Source organism: Nycticebus coucang, chromosome 6, assembly GCF_027406575.1.
Source record: "Nycticebus coucang isolate mNycCou1 chromosome 6, mNycCou1.pri, whole genome shotgun sequence".
Lineage (NCBI taxonomy): Eukaryota > Metazoa > Chordata > Mammalia > Primates > Lorisidae > Nycticebus > Nycticebus coucang.
The window spans coordinates 97,857,887-97,877,130 of record NC_069785.1 but is presented as its reverse complement, the minus strand read 5'-3'; the positions used below and the strand labels follow the sequence as shown (position 1 = coordinate 97,877,130).

At 44.8% G+C, this 19,244-nt stretch overlaps 2 pseudogenes; one reads left to right on the top strand and one right to left on the bottom strand.

Annotated features, from left to right (window-relative positions):
- The window catches only part of LOC128588807 (tolloid-like protein 1), a 506,486-nt pseudogene that overhangs the window by 368,285 nt on the left and 118,957 nt on the right, over positions 1 to 19,244 (bottom strand).
- The window catches only part of LOC128587696 (serine/threonine-protein kinase RIO2-like), a 31,909-nt pseudogene continuing 20,676 nt past the window's right edge, over positions 8,012 to 19,244 (top strand).

The window sequence follows — 19,244 nt, the reverse complement described above, 5'->3', positions numbered from 1 at the left end:
CCTTTCGCCACTGTGGAAGTTGGAAATTGATCAAAAATTTCTGAGTGAGTTTAGATTCCTTCATTTCTTTAAGCTCATCCATATCTTTTCTATATTCTTCTTTTTTTTTTTTTTTCGAAGTTTCTTCTTTTTTTTTTTTTTTAATTGTTGGGGATTCATTGAGGGTATAAGAAACCAGGCTACATTGATTGCATTTGTTAGGTAAAGTTCCTCTTACAATTGTGTCTTGCCCCCAAAAGGTGTGTCACACACCAAGACCCCACTCCACCTCCTTCCCTCTCTCTGCTCTTCCTTTCCCCACCCCTCCCTTTTCTATATTCTACATATTTCTCGTCTGACTTTTGGTTCTGTACTTCCATTTTCTCTTCCAATCCCTTTATTATCTTAATCAATCTTATTTAAATTCTCTTTTTGTTGAATCCATGAATTCTTTATAGGAAGAGACTTCTTTATAAATTGCCTCATGGTCCCTTGGAGGAGTTGCTCTAATTTGGTTATTTGTGGTGCCTGAGTTTTTCTGTCGGTTCCTCCTCATGTGTGCTTTCTTCTTGTTCACTTCTTTGTGCACCTTTCTCCTTAACACTTCTTCCTTTGCTTCAAGTTACCTTGTCTCAGAATTTAGGTGAGGAAGAGGCCTCTTGGTATAGGGTCAGAAGGCAGAGAAGGGTACAGCAAGCAAAGAGAACCGAGAAAAAGAAGAACAGAAAAAGAAATAAAAAATAAAAAGGGGTAAGTGTAGGAGAAAAGCAAAAGGAAGAAAAGGAAAGGTAAAAACAAGGGAGAAGGGGGGCCAATAGAAGAAAATTGAGGAGCAGGTGAGAACAGGAAGGGAGGATGAGAGTGATGGTAGAGATCTTGTTCAGCTCTGGTCTACGGCCACTCCTATAGCTTGAGGGTTGTGACGAGCTGAGATGGTGGGTTTCTCAAAGACAGGCCCACCTTACCTTTCTGACCACAGTCAGACTCTTCCTTTCCCAAATAAATAAATAAATAAAAAGAGAAGAAGAAAAGCAAAGAAAAAACCCAAGAAGTAATAGATAAAAAAGAAAGTAAAGAAAAAAGTAGAAAAGATCTGTAATGTGATCTTCCTACTACTCTCTTCCTAGGCCAAGATTAGAAAGTTCTGGCTTCTTTGAGCCAGGTTCCTGCTGTGGTCAACCTCCTAGGCCACCACCGTGTCCCACTTGCCCTCAGCAAGGAAAGGGTGAAAAGAGAAAGAAGAAAGAAAAAAGAGAAGACTATATATATATATATATACGCATAGATCAAGGAAAATAAAATGTGCCATTGGATCAAATTAAGGGGAAGGAGGGAGGAGGGATAAAGAAAGAAAACAGAAAGGCAACAAACCAAGAGAAAGAGAAACACAATACTAGAAACGGGGTGGGGGTTCATATCTTGGCTGATGCTGAAGTACTTTATGTGGGAGAGATGGAGTGAGTAGAAGGGACTCTATCAACTGGGAGAATGCTGTGGGGTGTACTTGGGTGAGGGAATAGTTCAAGCTAAAATTCTGCAACCAAAGCCAAAAACAAAAGAAAAAACTAAAAGAATATAGATGTCCTTGCTCTTGTTGAATGTAAAAAATGGGATCCAAGAGAAAAATTCCACCTTAAAAAGCAACATGCATTGAAACAAAATATTAGAAAAGAAAAACAAACTAAAATAAAAAAAGCTCAGATATCCTGATATAAGCACTCTCAGCAACCAATTGAGGAAGCTAAATTAAAGACAAAAGAGAAGAAAAAAAAAAGGAAAAGAAAACAGCAACAGCAACCAAAAGAAAAAAAAAATTATATACAAGACATAGGGATTAGATTTCGGTAGTATATCTATGCTGTCATACAGTTCCTGAACAACAAGTGGCGCTCTGAATTTGGGGGACAAACAACACAGGTATTAACCTCTCTCTGGTTCCCAGACTTAGAGCAGTATGCCAGCTTATTTGTTCCTGGTGGTTGCCCGTCCATCTCAGCACTTAGCTCTCACAGATCTGGGATTCCACAGTTTTGAACAGTTCCTCAGCAACAGGCCTCTGCGATCCTCTACATGGGGAGCTGGGGTCCCTGTGCCTGTCCCGAGGGAAGGATCACTCCTGTAGGCAGGATGCTGTCCACCTTGCCCTATGTCCCCAGCAAGAAGCCTGCCAGCACCATGGCACAGTGTTTCCAACAATGGTATGATCCTGATAGGAAACAGTCTCCCCTTACAGATGTCTCCCCCACTGCCAAACCCCAGCGAGGCTGCACCAGGCAGCACCCCAAATTGGCCCCCAAATTCCACTCGGGAGTGCCTACTTCATTCCTTTCAGAATCCCGGAGCCTGATAAGGGCACATGTTCACCTCCAGATAGGCGCCCAGCAACATGTTAGTTCGCACTCGCTTCTGTGGCTCTCCTCCATCTGGGAACCCCTCCCCTGTGTATGATCCACAGGTTGTGACCCTCGTCACAGCGGATCAAGCCAGCAATCTAATCTGACCACCAAATTCTGCTCTTAGAAGCAGTATTTAGTCTCACAAAAGGAACGCAGAAATTATCCCCTGGATCAGGCCACATCCTCCCTGCGTCATCATAACCCCGGGTGTCTGCCCACCCAGAGCCACTGCAGAACGGGGGTAACCTGCCAAACCTTGCCCAGATGTGATAGTTCTCCAAATCCTGCTGTCTGCTTCCACGCTGCACACTCCCAGCCACCACTGTACTCGATATGCCACACTTGGACAGATCCAGCCCTCTCCCTTTGCCCCTTTGCTCCAGGACGGCTCCACTAAAGGTCCTTCCCACCCGCCATCATGCACAGCCCCCCATGAAAGGTATTTGTAACACATTAACTACTATGTGACTCGCATTTAGCATATGCTAGTTATGAGCCTGGGGCCTTGTGAAGCATATATAACTCACACATTTCTTCATCTAATAACACATCATGGCCCCAAGGAATTTTTTTTCCTAGTATAGCAGTCAGTGTGTTCAAATGATATTTTCCTACTGTGAACATTTCCCTTAAGAGGAAAACAGAGAATAATGCCCTAACACTCTGCCATAAAAATATTTTTGTACTGCTTCCACTTTTATTTTTCCCAGGTACAGAATGTCTTTGAATTCAAATTCTGTTGTGTGAATGATTGTTGCATGGGCGATGCCACAGAGATTAAGCTTGCGATTAAATGTCGGAGAATAAGAAAGCCTGAAAGCTCGCTCAGGCAAACAGCGATTTTATTTCTTCCACCAAGGCTTATATAGGCACATAACTTAATCAATAAACATGTGGCTTAAAACTTGGCCCCAGGCCTCTTACTGCCTATCACCTAGTGGCCTACAGATTAACTGGATTAACTGATAACCACTTCACTAACATTATCTAAAGCTATTTTTACACTAAGTAATCAAAAACAAAACCACAAACCAAGGTTCTGGGGAAATAAGATGTTTGAATGCTGGACCTTTAACCGACCATGGCAGTTAATCATCTTTAGGGAGTCTTCTGGAAACAGCTGAGATATACAGGTCTCTGCCTACAGGCCTGCCCCCACAAAGCTCGGCCCTAAATCACTTCTACGTGATTAGGCCCTAAACCACATGTGTAGTTCTAGCCAGGTTCTTTCCCTTCCAACTCACAAAAGACTTCAAACTTGCCTTCACAAAATGGAACCATTGAAAGGTTTACTTATAGGCTTTTCGCCTATAATTCCCTCTTGGAAACTTTGCAGTGTGATGTGTTCTCAGCCACCTTCCTGTATTTTCATGGCTCTGTATTTCATAACAGTCTAGATGCCTACAGCAGCCATGTAGCAGACATGTCCCTGAGTCATCTGCTAGAGAACAGCCTGAGATGGTAGAGGTGAAGTCTCTCTTGAGAGTAGCTACATGCCCTGGGGTGGAGAGTAGTCCTCTGGTATCCCTTCACCTAAAAAAACTAACCTCTTTGCTTGTTAAGATGTTCATTGCCTCCCTTATTTGGATGCTAGTATTGAGGGGGAAAGGCAGAAATGAGTCTTGCCCTCTGGATTTTCTCACACTTGTTAAGGAAAAAAAAAAAAAAAACTTTCTAAAAGGACAAGGAAAACCCACCTAGCAAGGTGGTGTAAAAACATACAATGCAAAAATGCACTTTAGGCACAGTGCAGTGTCTCCTCGGGAGGGTAGTCACCCAGCACTTCACTGAGCAGAACATGGGTGGAGAACATTCCCAACATTAGGATGCCCTTATTGACACTGCAGTCAGACGTGTCTGTATTCCAACCAGTCGTGCCCCTCCCTGGGTTTGCCACCTTAAAAAATTTTGTTTTCTTATTTGAGGCTCTGTCTTCCATTAAATATAAAAGCAAACCTCATCATAATATATGATAACAACAAACCTTCAGAATATTATGTTAACTGAAATATGCTGGCAACAAAATGATGCATATTGCATTAATTTCACTTACATAAGCTATCTTAAGTAGTCAAACTCATAGGAAGAGAAAATAGAATGGTGTTTGTCAAGGGTGTTACTCAAGGGTTGAAGAGAAGGTAAAATGAGTTTTTACTTAGGGGGTATTGCGTGGTAGATCTGGATGATTTCAAAGTTCTAGAGATCTGTATAACAGTAAGTAACAAATATACTTAACACTACTGAAATGTAAACTTAAAAAGATTTTTAAGCTCAGGTGCGGTGACTCACTCCTGTAATCCTAGCACTCTGGGAGGCCAAGGTGGGTGGATAGCCTGAGCTCACAGGTTTGAGACCAGTCTGAGTCAGAGAGAGACCTCATCTCTAAAATAGCTGGTCATTGTGGTGGTTGCCTGAAGTCCCAGCTACTTGGAAGGATTTCAGGCAAGAAAACTGTTTGAGCCCAAGGGTTTGAGGTTGCTGTGAACTATGATACCATAGCACTCTACTGAGCCAAGGTGGACAAAGTGAGACTCTGTCTCAAAAAAAAAGGTATTTTTTATAAGATTAAAGTTCATTTTAATAAAGAAAAAATTCAGCATTGAAAATAAAGTATTTTTAGGAATACTTTTTGCTGTGTTTTGTTTTGAGACAGAGACTCACTCTGTTGGGTAGAGTGCCACGGCATCATAATTGCCCACAGCAGCCTCAAACTCTTGGGCTCAAGAGATCCTCTTCGGAAGCGGGGATTAGTGTGTTCCCACTAAATGGGCACAATGTAATGGTAGATGGCATGATTTCTCAGTGTGGGACAGAATCACAATAAGGACTCTATCTAACAAATGCAAACATTGTAACCTAATTGTACCTCATACTGATCCCAAATAAAAAAAAAAAAAAAGAAAGAAATCCTGTTGCCTGTCTTCTGAGTATCGGGGACTCTAGGCGTGAACCACCACAGCTGGCTAGGGTCTCTCTCTCCCTCTTGCTCAGGCTGGTCTTGAACTCCTAAGCTTAAGCAATCCATCCACCTCAGCCTACCAGAGTGCTAGGTAGGATTCCAAGTGTGAATCATCCAGCATGATAATACCTTTTGTTATGTGTTTTTTTTTTTTTTTTTTGTAGAAACAGACTCTCACTTTACCACCCTCGGTAGAGTGCCATGATGTCACAGGACTCACAGCAACCTCCAGCTCTTGGGCTTTCATGATTCTCTTGCCTCAGCCTCCCGAGCAGCTGGGACTACAGGCGCCCGCCACAACACCCGGCTATTTTTTGGTTGCATTTCAGCCGGAGCTGGGTTTGAACCCTCCACCCTTGGTATTTGGGGCCAGTGCCCTACTCACTGAGCCACAGGCGCCACCCATGTGTGTTCTTTTAATAATATAATTTTAAACAGATAACAGAAAGAGACAGTTTATAAATCTTTCCAAAAATTACCTTCAAATAACAAGTGTTTCTCTCATACACATAAAAATATAGATCCATCATTAAGCACATGGTGAAATTAAGACGATTTTTATGACCATTCAACTAGATAAGATAAAACAAACAAGAAAACTACGGAAGAGGGCTGTGCCTGTGGCTCAGTCAGTAAGGCGCTGGCTCCATATACCGAGAGTGGCGGGTTCAAACCCGGCCCCTGCTGAACTGCAACCAAAAAATAGCCGGGCGTTGTGGCGGGCGCCTGTAGTCCCAGCTACTCGGGAGGCTGAGGCAAGAGAATCACTGAAGCCCAGGAGTTGGAGGTTGCTGTGAGCTGTGTGATGCCACGGCACTCTACCGAGGGCTATAAAGTGAGACTCTGTCTCTACAAAAAAATAAAAAAAAAAAACAAAAACAAACAAACAACAACAAAAAAACTATGGAAGAGGTGGGGCTCAGTGGCTCACGCCTGTAATTCCAGTAGTCTGGGAGGCCTAGGCAGGTGGATTGCCTGAGCTCACAGGTTCAAGACCAGCCTGAGCAAGTGCAGGTCCTGTCTCTAAAACATAGCCAGTCATTGTAATGGGTGCCTATAGTCCCAGCAACTAGGGCGGCTGAGACAAGACAATAGCCTGAGCCCAAGATTTTGAAGTTGCTGTGAGCTATAAGTACACGACACTCTACCAAAGGCGACAAAGTGAGACTCTGTCTCAGAAAAGAAAAAAAAAAAAAACTAAACAAGAAAATAACTATATAAGATGAACCATAAACAAAGTCTGTTAAGAAAAACACATACATATATTATTTGTGATATACATAATATTTTGATTGAACCTTACATTGACTTAAAGTGTATATATAGAGTTACACATTCTTATCTAACAGTATAAGACACAGATAAACCAAATACACAATAAACTGATGTTAAGGAAACTGACCTAACAAGAAACACAGTAATAAGGTGTTATAAAACAAGAATATTAGAAAATTTAGCCCATGAAATTCTGTATGGAAATTAATATAACATTAAAAAAGAATGTTTTTCTAGATAACTAGAAGGTTCAACTATGACCTATGATCCCTATGTATCTATAGAGAGCAGATATTTTCAATCACTGGCACGTGGTGTATGAAAATACAATTTTACAGAAAATACATTACAATCAATAATAAAAGCCTCAGGTAAGAATATTTTAATGCATAGCACTTAAAGGCTTTAAAAATAATAGGTTTTGCCTGTACGCTGTGGCTCATGCCTGTAATCTCAGCACTCTAGGAGGATGAGGTGAGTGGACTGTCTGACCTCAGGAGCTTAAGATCAGCCAGAGACAGAGTGAGACCCCCTCTCTACAAATGGCCAGGCATTGTGGAGGGCACCTGTAGTCCCAACTTCTTGGGAGGTTGAGGCAAGAGAATCACTTGAGCCCAAGAGGTTTACATTGCTGTGAGGTATGACACCACTGCACTCTACTATGAGTGACAAAGGGAGACTCTGTCCCCCCTTACCCCCCAAAAAAAAAGAAAAACCACAAAGTAGCTGGGACTACAGGCATGTATCCATTGCGACTTTTCACTCTCCAGAAGATGCTCTGGTGAACATATGGCCCCTCTCACCCCCACTAAATTACTCAATGAACACCCAGATATTTACATACACTTGAATTCACAGAGCTTGAGCTAGAACTAAGGACACAGTAATACATGTAAATATGATGAAAGTGCAGTTTGATAAGTATATTCTTAACTATGACATTTTATAATTAAATATCTGTAACTACTGTATTTTATCTAATCCTGAACAATATTGCCTTATTGATTCTAGAGCTATTTGATGCTGCAGGAACAGTAGAAATGTCCAGGGATGTGTTTCAAATCAAGAATGGAACCTCTGCTTGTTGTCAATAGGTCAGTTTTGTATCTTTTTCATTTCAAATCCTCACTGTGGACTCTATTTGGGGGTACACCGTGTCTCTGCTATGACTTATTTTTAAGAAACAGAGAATACAATGTGGGGGATTGGGGTTTAGTTTTTCAGATAAACTACTTCAACTTCAATGACACTTTTGCAAACTGAAAGCCCACTTGCCTGCAGAGCAGCAGTTGGACCTCACAGTGTGGATTGTGCCTTCACTGGGAAGGTTCTGTGACGCCCATCACCGTGGTGACATGAGAGTATATATCCTGGCCCCTCCTGCTGCCACTTGCCATTCAACATGGGAAACCTGAAAAGCCGATTCAAAGGTATGTTCATACTGACCTGTGGGACACTCTGCTCCTTCACCGTGACTAGAGTATTTCTCACTATATTTTAATTACAAAATTATCCTCTGCATTTTCCCATGGGTGTGTTTCCAATGTGTATCTGGTTTTGTTTGATTCCCCAATTTATATTTGATACTCCTGTCAGCCAGGTTGCCCTAAAGTTTATCTCCTCCTTTCAAAAATAGATGCTTTTTTCTTATATCCTGTGATCCTCAAACATTGCTCAATTAGATGTCCCCTAAATTGGAAAATATGGGAACATCTATTTCCATGCTATTTTAACTTGAGTACCTGCTAAAACCATTCATTTTAAAAATTTGAAGGAAATCCAGAAAGCAGGAGATGACTTTGTGGGTTTTCACATGTTAAACTCTATGTTTCACACGTCTTTTCTTTTCCTGAAATGTGTGCTGAGTTCAGTCAACTTTTGGCATGTCATTTCTGTTCATATGTAAATTTAAAAAAAAACAACAAATCTCATGTGTGCTCCCTGGTGTCACTATATAAAACAAAACACGCATTGACTTTAATTCTATTGAGGCTGGTCAGATAAGTAGACAGGAGGCTACTAGTTTATCTCAATAAACTACCAAAGCACCAGCCCAGATGGCTACTCTTCCAGTGAATTCTCCCTACCTGCTTACTTGGGTTTAATGAGTGGTAGGAAGGGTTATTGTTTGTGAAAACATTATGAGGCAGCTTTTCACAATGTCCTACAGTCTGAGCACACTTGGGGGACAAGCAGACACTGGTCATTCAGTATGGTCACCTGAGGGGCAGCTTGCAGCGTGAAAGTACTTGGGGAGAAAGGCCACAAATGTGATGCCAAGACCCTCAGAGGATTTCCTTCAGAGGAAACAGGGCCACATTAGGGACGGAAGATGTGTATGGTAGAGGAGAGAGGATATGTCATGATTAGGGCAACCTCCTAATCCAGGCATGTCCTCCGGGGCATCAACTTGGTTTCCCCTTGAACAATGGGTAGGAATATTGGAGAAAGAGAGTCAGGGGAGCTCTTGAATCAGGAGTCCAGGATATGGTGGAGAGTCCCAGTCATCAGAGATTTGTGCCTCCCATGGAACCATGTACGCATCCCATGCCAGATCTATCACTCATTCATGATGTGATGCTAAAAGCCACTTAGCTTCCCTCAATGTCACAACCATTCAGTAGAGAACAGGAGGTACAGCACCTCCTCTGCCCACCCACGGTCTGATGTGGGGATCACAGGTCAGAATGCCAGACGTTCCCTGACAGCTGCAGAGCATCATACCCACAGAAGGGATGAGAAATCACCCTCCACCCCCACTGCCCTGCAGTGGTGCAAGCACCCTACCTGGTGTCCGGTTTGTTCCCCCTGCCACTTAGGAAACACGGAAGATGACTAAGGGACCAGTCCTCTTCCTCATGATTCACCTGGATTGAGTCATTTCAGCTGCCTCATGTCATAACAACAAATAAGTCTATTACCATAGTCATATGACAGTGCAGAGAACTGAGGATAGAGGGACCTCATGACCTTCTCAGGTGTAGGTGCCTGTCAATGGGCTTGGACCCCGTCCCTAACTCTGCACCACCAGCGCCCTGCTCTCTGTCTCTCTGCTCTGCTGCCTTTCTGTGTGGTCTCATCTCCATGAAGGCTTGGCTCACACAGGCTCCCTGAACCCCATGATCTCTCTGAAACCCAGCTTTCATCAGATGGCTCTGCTTGGAACTCAGTAAACAATGAGATCAGATGTTCAAACTCAGAATCCAGTTTTACTAGTTCTCTCTGGACTTCGGTCTGGAAGATGCTTACACTCGTCCCTATTGGGAAGGCACTAACCATGTTCTTTGCTGACAGTGCTGACCCCCACGCCACCCCCCAAGAGCAGAGCATTGTACTGCATCAGTTTTGGTTACCTGAAAAATTTACTGTGACTATGAAGGTTATTTAGAATAGTGATTGGGTATTACTTGGTGTCCCACATGTAAGACAAACCTATAAAGAGTGTAAGCTGTGTTTTTCATGCAGCAATATTTTAATTTTCCTAGTCATAAGTGCTGCTGCAACCACAGAATTCAATATACATTTTCAAGTCAAGATTGGGTCAAATTCGATGGCAGAGAATAATTGAAGCTCGTGTCTAGAGACTACCTGGTTATTGACCATTGGCATAAAAACATCTCACTGGACCATGCTTGGTGGGTGAGGCCTGTCATTCTTGCCCTTTGGGAGGCTGAGTCAGGAGGATCACTGGAGCACAGGACTTTGAGGTTGCAGTGAGCTATGATGACACCACCCACACTCTATCTTTCAATCCAAGGAGGCAGAGTGAGACCCTGTCCTGCCCCCACCCCTGAAAATATCTGCCTGAAACAATGGTGCTAAATGATGATTTTTAATAAAGGCATCATCTCATCTAGAAGAGTTTGGAGTTGACATAAAAATGGATCCATGTTCCCCTATCAATCTTTCCTCTCTCCCCCATGTCCTATTTGCAATGATCAATAACATCTTCACTTACTGGCATACAGTTGTTACAATTAATCTAAAACTTGACATCTGATTCTCTAAAGTTAATCATTTCCATTCAGGTTCACTCTTTCCACTGGGCATTTCTGTCAGTTGTGACACCTTCAAAGCCCTGTTGCCCATTGTGTCCTCACGGGGTGCCCTCTCCCTGCTCTCAAAGGCCCCTTACCCTTTGTTGGTCCACAAACCCTGGCAACTATTGAGATTTGCACTGTTTTTATATTTTTGTGTTTCCAGAATGTCATGTAGTTGGAATGATATATAATGGAGCTGTTTTAGACTAACATTTCACTCATCCATATATATTGAATGCTCCTTTATCTCTCTGTCATGGCTTATGTAGATCTAACATTTCATCTGGCTTTTTATCTCCTTTGTTTCAGCAAAGCAATGTTTCTCCCGCTCCTGCTGTCCTTCAGTCGTCCCACGTCTCCCACCCATCCCTCTCTATCCCCAGCCTGTTCCCCTGACCCCACTCATGCCACCTCCTCGCCTCTGGTGCCCCCTGGACCTATTTAGGTCATCAACCCCTTCTCGAACACGGTCCCTGCCTGCCCCTGCCACTTTATGTCCCCTTTCTTGCCCCCGGTCCCTGCCCACACTCACTGTTGCACGGTCCCTCCCCAGCCTCCTGTTTTTGCCTGGTCACCTCCGTCCACAGTCCCCTCCCAGCCCCCTGTTCCTGCCTGGTCATCTCCGTCCACAACCCCCTCCCAGCCCACTGTTCCTGCCTGGTCAACTCCCTCCTCAGCCCCCTCCCAGCCCCTTGTTCCTGCCTGGTGCCCTCCCTCCACAGCCCCCTCCCAGCCCCCTGTTCCTGCCTGGTGCCCTCCCTCCACAGCCCCCTCCCAGCCCCCTGTTCCTGCCTGGTCAGACCCCTCCACAGCCCCCTCCCAGCCCCCTGTTCCTGCCTGGTCACCGCCCTCCACAGCCCCCTCCCAGCCCCTTGTTCCTGCCTGGTAACCCTCCTCCCCACCCTCCTCCCAGCCCCCTGTTCGTGCCTGGTCACCCCCCTCCCAGCCCCCTGTTCCTCTCTGGTAAGCCCCCTCCCCACTCCCCTCCCAGCCCCCTGTTCCTGCCTGGTCACCCCCCTCCACAGCCTCCTCCCAGCCCCCTGTTCTTGGCGGGCCATGCCCCACCACAGCCCTCTCCAAGTCCCGAGCCCCTGCCCACCTGCAATTGTCTTCGGTCCCTCTTCTGCTGGAGATCCAACAGAATTGCCCCAGAGCGACCAGCCAGGCAACCCTCACCACCTGCACACTGCCCACTTCGCAGGCTGCGTTGGTGGCGGTAGCCCCGTTACAAGTCCAGGAAGAACCAGGATGTGGGGCCACCAGTCATTGCCTGGAATGAACTGGCCATGGACTGGAAGCACAGGCAAGGACTTTACTCTGCAGCATGCCTTTTTCTCAGTTGAAGTGAAAGATACCCCTCAAAAAAATGGGTCTTTTTCCCTGGGACACAACATCATGGGTTTCTGTGGTCTCTGATGCTGCTGAGACAAGAGGCCTGTCCCTGGCCCAGGTTGACTTCCCCATGAACTTGTGCCTCCTTCGCTGAAGTATTCTTTCTCCTTGGCAGCTGGACCACAGTCTAGCATCACTAATTTATGTTATAACCTTATCAATGGCCACCACACCCAGCCATTGATAAGGTTATAAATTTTGAGGGGACAGAAACGGTGTGACTACAGGAGATGTGATGGTAGAAAGACTCACCTTCACATTATTTGTTCTCCAGGAATTTGTTTTGTTGTTTCTCTTACCATTAGAGTGAAATAGACTTTTGCTCAGCCATATAAATTCTATTGAGTCATTTCCACTCTTTTATTTATTTATTTATTTATTTATTTATTTATTTATTTATTTATTTATTTATTTTTATTAAATCATAGCTGTGTACATTAATGTGATCATGGGGCACCATACACTAGTTTCATAGACCGTTTGACACATTTTCATCACACTGGTTAACATAGCTTTCTTGGCATTTTCTTAGTTATTGTGCTGAGACATTTACATTCCACATTTACTAAGTTTCACATATACCCTTGTAAGATGCACCACAGGTATAATCCCACCAATCCCCCTCCCTCCCCTCCCTTTCCCCCTTCCCCCTATTCTTAGGCTCTAACTGGGTTATAGCTTTCATGTGAAAGCCATAAATTAGTTTCATAGTAGGGCTGAGTACATTGTTGCGCTGCATATGGAAGAGGGAACGCAGAGCAGTAAAGCAGCCCTGTTGAAAGAGTAAGGACAGGAACTCTAGGAGCAGACGCGGTGGGGGCGTCTTACCAACGTGACAGTGGAGGTGCTGGTGTTTTATGCACATCAGTTCTCACTTATCACTGATAGGTCCTTGGAAACTGCAACTTTAAGCAAAATGACATTCTTTATTCCATAGAAATTTAGCACTTTTTTCCAATTCACCTACAGTAAAATTGCTTTCCTTAGTAAGTACATCATTTTGCTTGAAGTCATAGTTGCTTTGAACGTATCAATGACATTAACTGAGGACTTACTACATGTGTGTATATATGCATATAAGAATTTAATATATATGCATACACATTATATTTGTTATTTAGTATAAATAGTGCTGATGCAGTGTGTATGTGTGTGTGTGCGCATGCCTGCATACACTGAGTATATACACTGAGGCATTATATTGGGTGTCCATAAACATGGGTGGTAGTTGCACACAAACTTTATAGACACCCTGTATACTGAGGCATCATATCAATAAATACCTATGTAATGCTAAAACTGTATATTTTTAAAACAATTTGTTATTGAATATTTATTTAAACAAGTGAAATAACATCTGTGATAATAAAAATTTTAAATTTGAAATAGAAAAATAAAAATTGATACATTAGGATAATTCTATTTGATGACTATTTTCACGTGTGGGTAATAATTTTAAAATGACATATTTTGTGTCAAAATATACCTACCATTTATGGTCTTAATTTCCATTGTAATGTATGAAAAAGACTTCAAACTTGAATCCCTTAACTAAAAGCTACATTTTTTTATATCTTTTTTATTTCATAATTGAAAACAGTTGGTTTTAAACTTCATAAGTTCCTAACCTCAAATAATACTTAAAAAATAATTTTTCTGTTTCATGCAATCACACACCAGATATTTATAGAAATATAAAATTATTTTGTTGGAACTGAAAATTCCATTAATGAAATCAAATACATTGTGCAAGTGAGATAAAAATGTACATACCACATCCAGCCTTCCGTGTGCAGCTGTATTTTTAATCATTTCTATCACATGGGAAGAGTTAATCATGGGGAGAAAAAAACCTTATGGTGGTGATAATTTTCAGTAAAAAAGAACACTGATTATGTGTTGATATTTTCAGATATACAACTATTTCACCTTTAGTACAATGAACTTATTTTTCATTTATGCTACCATGAAAAACTACGTATTTTTACAAACTGGTATTGGAATCTCAGCCAACACCTTTCTCCTCTTCTTCTGCATCTTCATACTTCCTCTGATCACAGGGTGAAACCCACGGACCTGACCACGTGTCACTTGGCCTTTGTTCATGTGTGTGAAGTTCTTCACTGTGCTATTATTGGGGTCTCCAGAACTCTTTGGGTCATCGAACTTTCAGAATGACCTTAAATGCGAGGCATTTTTCTACTTGAGCAGAGGGATCAAGGACCTCTCCATCTGCACCATCAGCCTCCTGAGCATGCTGCAGGCCATCACTGTCAGCCCCAGCACCTCCTGGTTGGCCAGATTTAAACGTAAATCCACAGATTACATCATCCATGTTTTATTCTTTTTGTGGTCCTGCACCTTGTCTTTTAATCATAGCATGATCTTCTTCAACATAGCTACTTATAATTTGACCAGACAAATCTACTGAAGATAAACACTTCTCACTTTCCCCCATGAATCCCATCATCAGGGGACTTCTCTTTGCTCTGTCATTATCCAGGCGTGTCTCCTTTGTAGGAATCATGTTGCTCTCAAGTGATTATGTGGTGCTCCTCCTGCTCAGGGAGCAGAGACGATCCCAGCACCCAGCACCTTCACAGCACCAGACTCTCCTCTAAAGCCTCCCCAGAGAAGAGGGCCACTCAGACCATCCTGCTGCTAGTGAGTTGCTTTGTGGTCATGTAGTGGGTGGATATTATTATTTCATTCTCCTCAACCTTGTTTTGGGCATATGGCTTAGTCATACGGAATGTCCAGAAGATGCCACATTTGATTCTTTGGTGCCACTCAGTTCAAACAAAAGAATAATATTCTCCAAAATTACAAAATAAGTGGCGTAAAATAAAAATAATTCTCTGTGGAGTAGGTTTTTCTCTTCTCAGTTACCTTTTCAAGTAGAAGATAATTTGTTTGATTTAATTACCATGTATAAAAATTATATGCTTATTATATATCAATTATTTGGAAACTGATGCTGTTATAAAACTTTGTAATTGGACTTTCGTCCGCTGCCGCCATGGGGAAGGTGAATGTGGCCAAGTTGCACCAGGAAGGTCATCCTGGCCAAGTTGTGGCCAGGATGACTTCACGGTTCTGACTGTGGTTGAAATGGGCATGAAGAACCATGTGATAGTTCCCTGCAGTTTGATCGCCTCTATAGCCGGCTGTAATAAAGTTTTAAGAGAATTAGTGAAACATAAACTCAAAGCTTGGGAGTGTACCAAGACTGTTCAGGGCTATCAGTTGACAAATGCAGGCTATGATTATGGCTTTGAAAACACTTTGTTCCAGACAAGTAGTTGAGTCTGTTGGAAACCATATGGGTGTTGGCAAAGAATCAGATATTTACATTGTTACAGATGAAGAAGGTCAGCAATTTGCTTTAAAGCTTCACAGACTAGGAAGAACATCCTTTCGAAATCTGAAAAACAAGTGTGATTACAATAAACACAGGCATGATGTGTATTTTTTTTTTTTTTGTGGTTTTTTTGGCCGGGGCTGGGTTTGAACCCGCCACCTCTGGCATATGGGACTGGCGCCCTACTCCTTGAGCCACAGGCGCCGCCCAGGCATGATGTGTCTTAGCTTTATTTATCTCTTCTCTCTGCGGTGAAGGAATTTGCTTATATGAAGGTGTTATAAGAGAGGAAATTTCCAGTTCCAAAGCTAGTTGATTACAATCTCTATGCAGTGGTCATGGAGATCATAAATGGTTATACTCTATGTCAGATACACCATGTTGAAGATCCTGCCTCAGTCTATGACGAAGCTATGGAACTAATTGTAAGACTTGGGAGTCATAGGCTGATTCACGGAGATTTCAATGAAGTCAATCTCATTTTGGATGCAAATGATCGTATCACCATGGATCGATTTCCCACAGATGATCTCAACCTCTCATCCCAGTGCTAAAGGGTATTTCAATAGAGATGTCAAGTGCATCAGAGATTTCCTCATGAAGTGTTTTGGCTATGAAAGTGAGCTTTATCTAACCTTTAGTGATATCAGGAAGGAAGGCTCTCTTGATGTGGAGGTTTCTGCCAGCAGCTACACAAAGGAGCTACAGGCTGGTGACCACCTGCTGCAGATAGAAGAGGGACCTCAGTTTTCATTTTCTGATGAATAAGTGTCAGAAAAATCAGAGGTTTGTAGGTCCAAAGATAAAAGTGAAAAGAACTGTGTTGACCAGTCGGGTGGCTACAGATCATTTGAAGACCTGGAACACATCAGGGAGGACAGTTCATCAGAGCAGAGTGCTGGTGCACACCACTTTGAAATGACTGACTTTAGCCAGGCTTTAGAAGAAATGAAAGGGCAGGTTGTTGACAAAAATTCCATACCTGAGGGGGAGACAAGATGGCGGACTGAAGCCAGCTTTCAACAAAGGCTCCCGTCCAGAAGGAGAGTTAAGGGACAGGAATTTAGTAAGTATCCTGGTGGACTTGAGCCTCACCAAGAGAGAAGGCTGAAGAACGCACATCAACACCGCTGAGGCAAGTTGTGATCACAAGGACGCAAACAAAAGGTACAAAATCCACCACCAAGCGGACGGGAGTCCCCCTCCCCCATGAGACCGGCTCTAGAGCCCCATAATTGAACAAGCGGGCAGAAATTGAACAAGCGGGCAGAAATTAGAGCCCTTTAATTTCCACGGTCTCTCCACGGGAGAGACCTTCTAAAAACTGGACCTACCTCCCCTACTGGGGTGCCGTGGCGTTCTCCTGCCGGACATAGGGCTGAATAAAACTTTGGGAATCCTCTGCCGGCAACCCTGAATCCCCGGCGCTCCCCTCCCGCCCACTGAGGTCTGGAGGCCTGTCCCCCAGGACTTCGGATCCTTGGGTGATTTCTCAAGGGGAGTGGACAGTCCCCTTGAGTGCGACTGGTCAGCATTGACTCTGAGGCGCGCCGAGTGAGGAGAGGGCACCGGGCGGAGGGGGAGTCACGCCTCGCGGCACTTCCCTGCGGTGCAGTGCACCAACCCTCCCCGGGCATAGGGGGCCCAAGACTGAATCAGACTCTGGCCTCCCCGCTGAGAGCTGAGAGCCCCTACTCTCACTCGGGGTCTGAGGGCCTATCCCCCAGGAGTTCGGATCCTTGGGTGATTTCTCAAGGGGAGTGGACAGTCCCCGAGTTGCGACTGGTCAGCATTGACTCTGAGGCGCGCGAGTGAGGAGAGGGCACCGGGCTGATTCACGACTCGCGGCACTTCCCTGCGGTGCAGTGCAGCAACCCTCCCCAGGCATACGGGGCCCAAGACTGAATCAGACTCTGGCCTCCCCGCTGAGAGCTGAGAACCCCTACTCTCACTTGGGGTGTGAGGGCATATCCCCCAGGAGTTCGGCTCCTTGGGTGATTTCTCGAGGGGAGTGCACAATGCCTGAGCTGCGTCAGGTCAGCGCTGACTCTGGGATACGTGAGCGAGGAGAGGGCACTCTGCTGAGGTGAAATCAAGCTTTGGCGGCACTTCCCTGCGGTGCAGTGCAGGAGCCCTCCCCGGACCGTAGTATTGCGTGAAACTGAATGAAACTCTAGCTTCCCCCCGCCCCACTCTCAATCGGGGTCTGGGGGCCCATCCCCCAAGAGTTCTGATTCTTGGGGGATCTCTTAAGGGGTGTGGACCCAGCACAAACTGCGGCCGCTCAGTGCTGACTCTGGGGCGTGGGACAGAGGAGAAAAGGGTCGCCTGAGTGCCCACACCAGAGCAGCAGTTCCCTGGAGGTGGATCAACAGCCGTTTTTTCTTTAGCGGCAGAACGCTCACTTCTGGATATTCTGAGGCCACACCCCCTGTCTCCCTGGGCAACCAGGGGAGGCCACCGGTGACACGGCTCACAGGCCCGGAGGCCTCCGGGGCGGGGCCGACCCAGAGAGGTGTTCAGACGCAATTCTCCAGCAGCAAAGACGTTTGAACTCGGGGCAGCCCGTCTCCTGTGGGCGACGACAAGAGCAGAGACAGAACCTCACAAAGTTGTCTGTTCTGTTCTGTTCTGTTGGCAGCATGCATCAGGGACGGGGATAGGCCTGAGTGAACACCTCCTTCACATCACCTGCATCAAGCACTCAGGGATGTCGGTCCCCATCTCCTCCTGCTGGATGGCGGCAGTCTGCGGGGGCCTGGCGGACTTCCTTGCGATTCGGGCAGGTGCAGACCCCTGGAGTGTCTGTTCACTGCGGGCAACTGGGTTGGCCATCTGCAGAGATGCCAGTGACTGGGTCCGACGGAGGGGCAGGGTGGGGAGGGGGACGTCGACCTTCCCAGACTGCTCTGTTTGCTGGGTGGCTCCTCCTGGCTCCACGCTGCACTGGGGTGGGCCGTGTCAGGGGAGTCACCGGGCCCCTGTGATCCAGTTCCCAGAGACCTCTTGAGCCCTTCCACCCGAGACGGGTGCCGATTGAGACGGTTGATTCGGACTTTTGAACTGGGCTGGTAGACTGAGGACTCTTCGGGCGGTGCCCTGGGTGTGCGATTGTAGGAGGGTTTGATTCTCCCAACTGGGGCCAGAGGTGGGCAGGCGGGGTGACTTGGTTGCTGATTTTTCCACACGGCTGGAACTTCAAGCCAGAGTAGAGGTTGCAGTGGGATCGAACAGAAACCAGCTGAAAACAAGACAGAACCACTTTGCTCCACCACACCAGACAGGGCCCCAGTTTCTCAGGCCACAACACTGTACGGGCCCTCGATAAAACCCCAGGGGAAAAACCAAAGGGAGTAAACCATGGGGCGGAATCAGCGGAAAAACTCTGGTAACATGAATAACCAGAATAGATCAACCCCCCCAAGAAAAGATACGGCAGATGTGATTGAAGATCCCATTCATAAACAACTGGCTGAGATGTCAGAAGTCGAATTCAGAATTTGGTTTGCAGACAAGATTAATAAAATGGAATTAGGAATTCGAGGAGAAATTCAAAAATTGTCTCAAGAATTTAACGAATTTAAAGACAAAACCACCAAAGACTTAGACACACTGAAACAAGAACTTACAGCCCTCAAAGATATGAAAAATACAGTAGAATCCCTCAGTAACAGAATGGAGCAAGCAGAAGAAAGGATTTCTGACATTGAAGATAAAGTCTTCGAACGCTCCCAATCTCTCAAAGAGGAAGAGAAATGGAGAGCAAAAACGGATCACTCACTCAGAGAGCTCTCAGATAATTCGAAAAAAAACAACATTAGGGTTATAGGAATTTCGGAGAC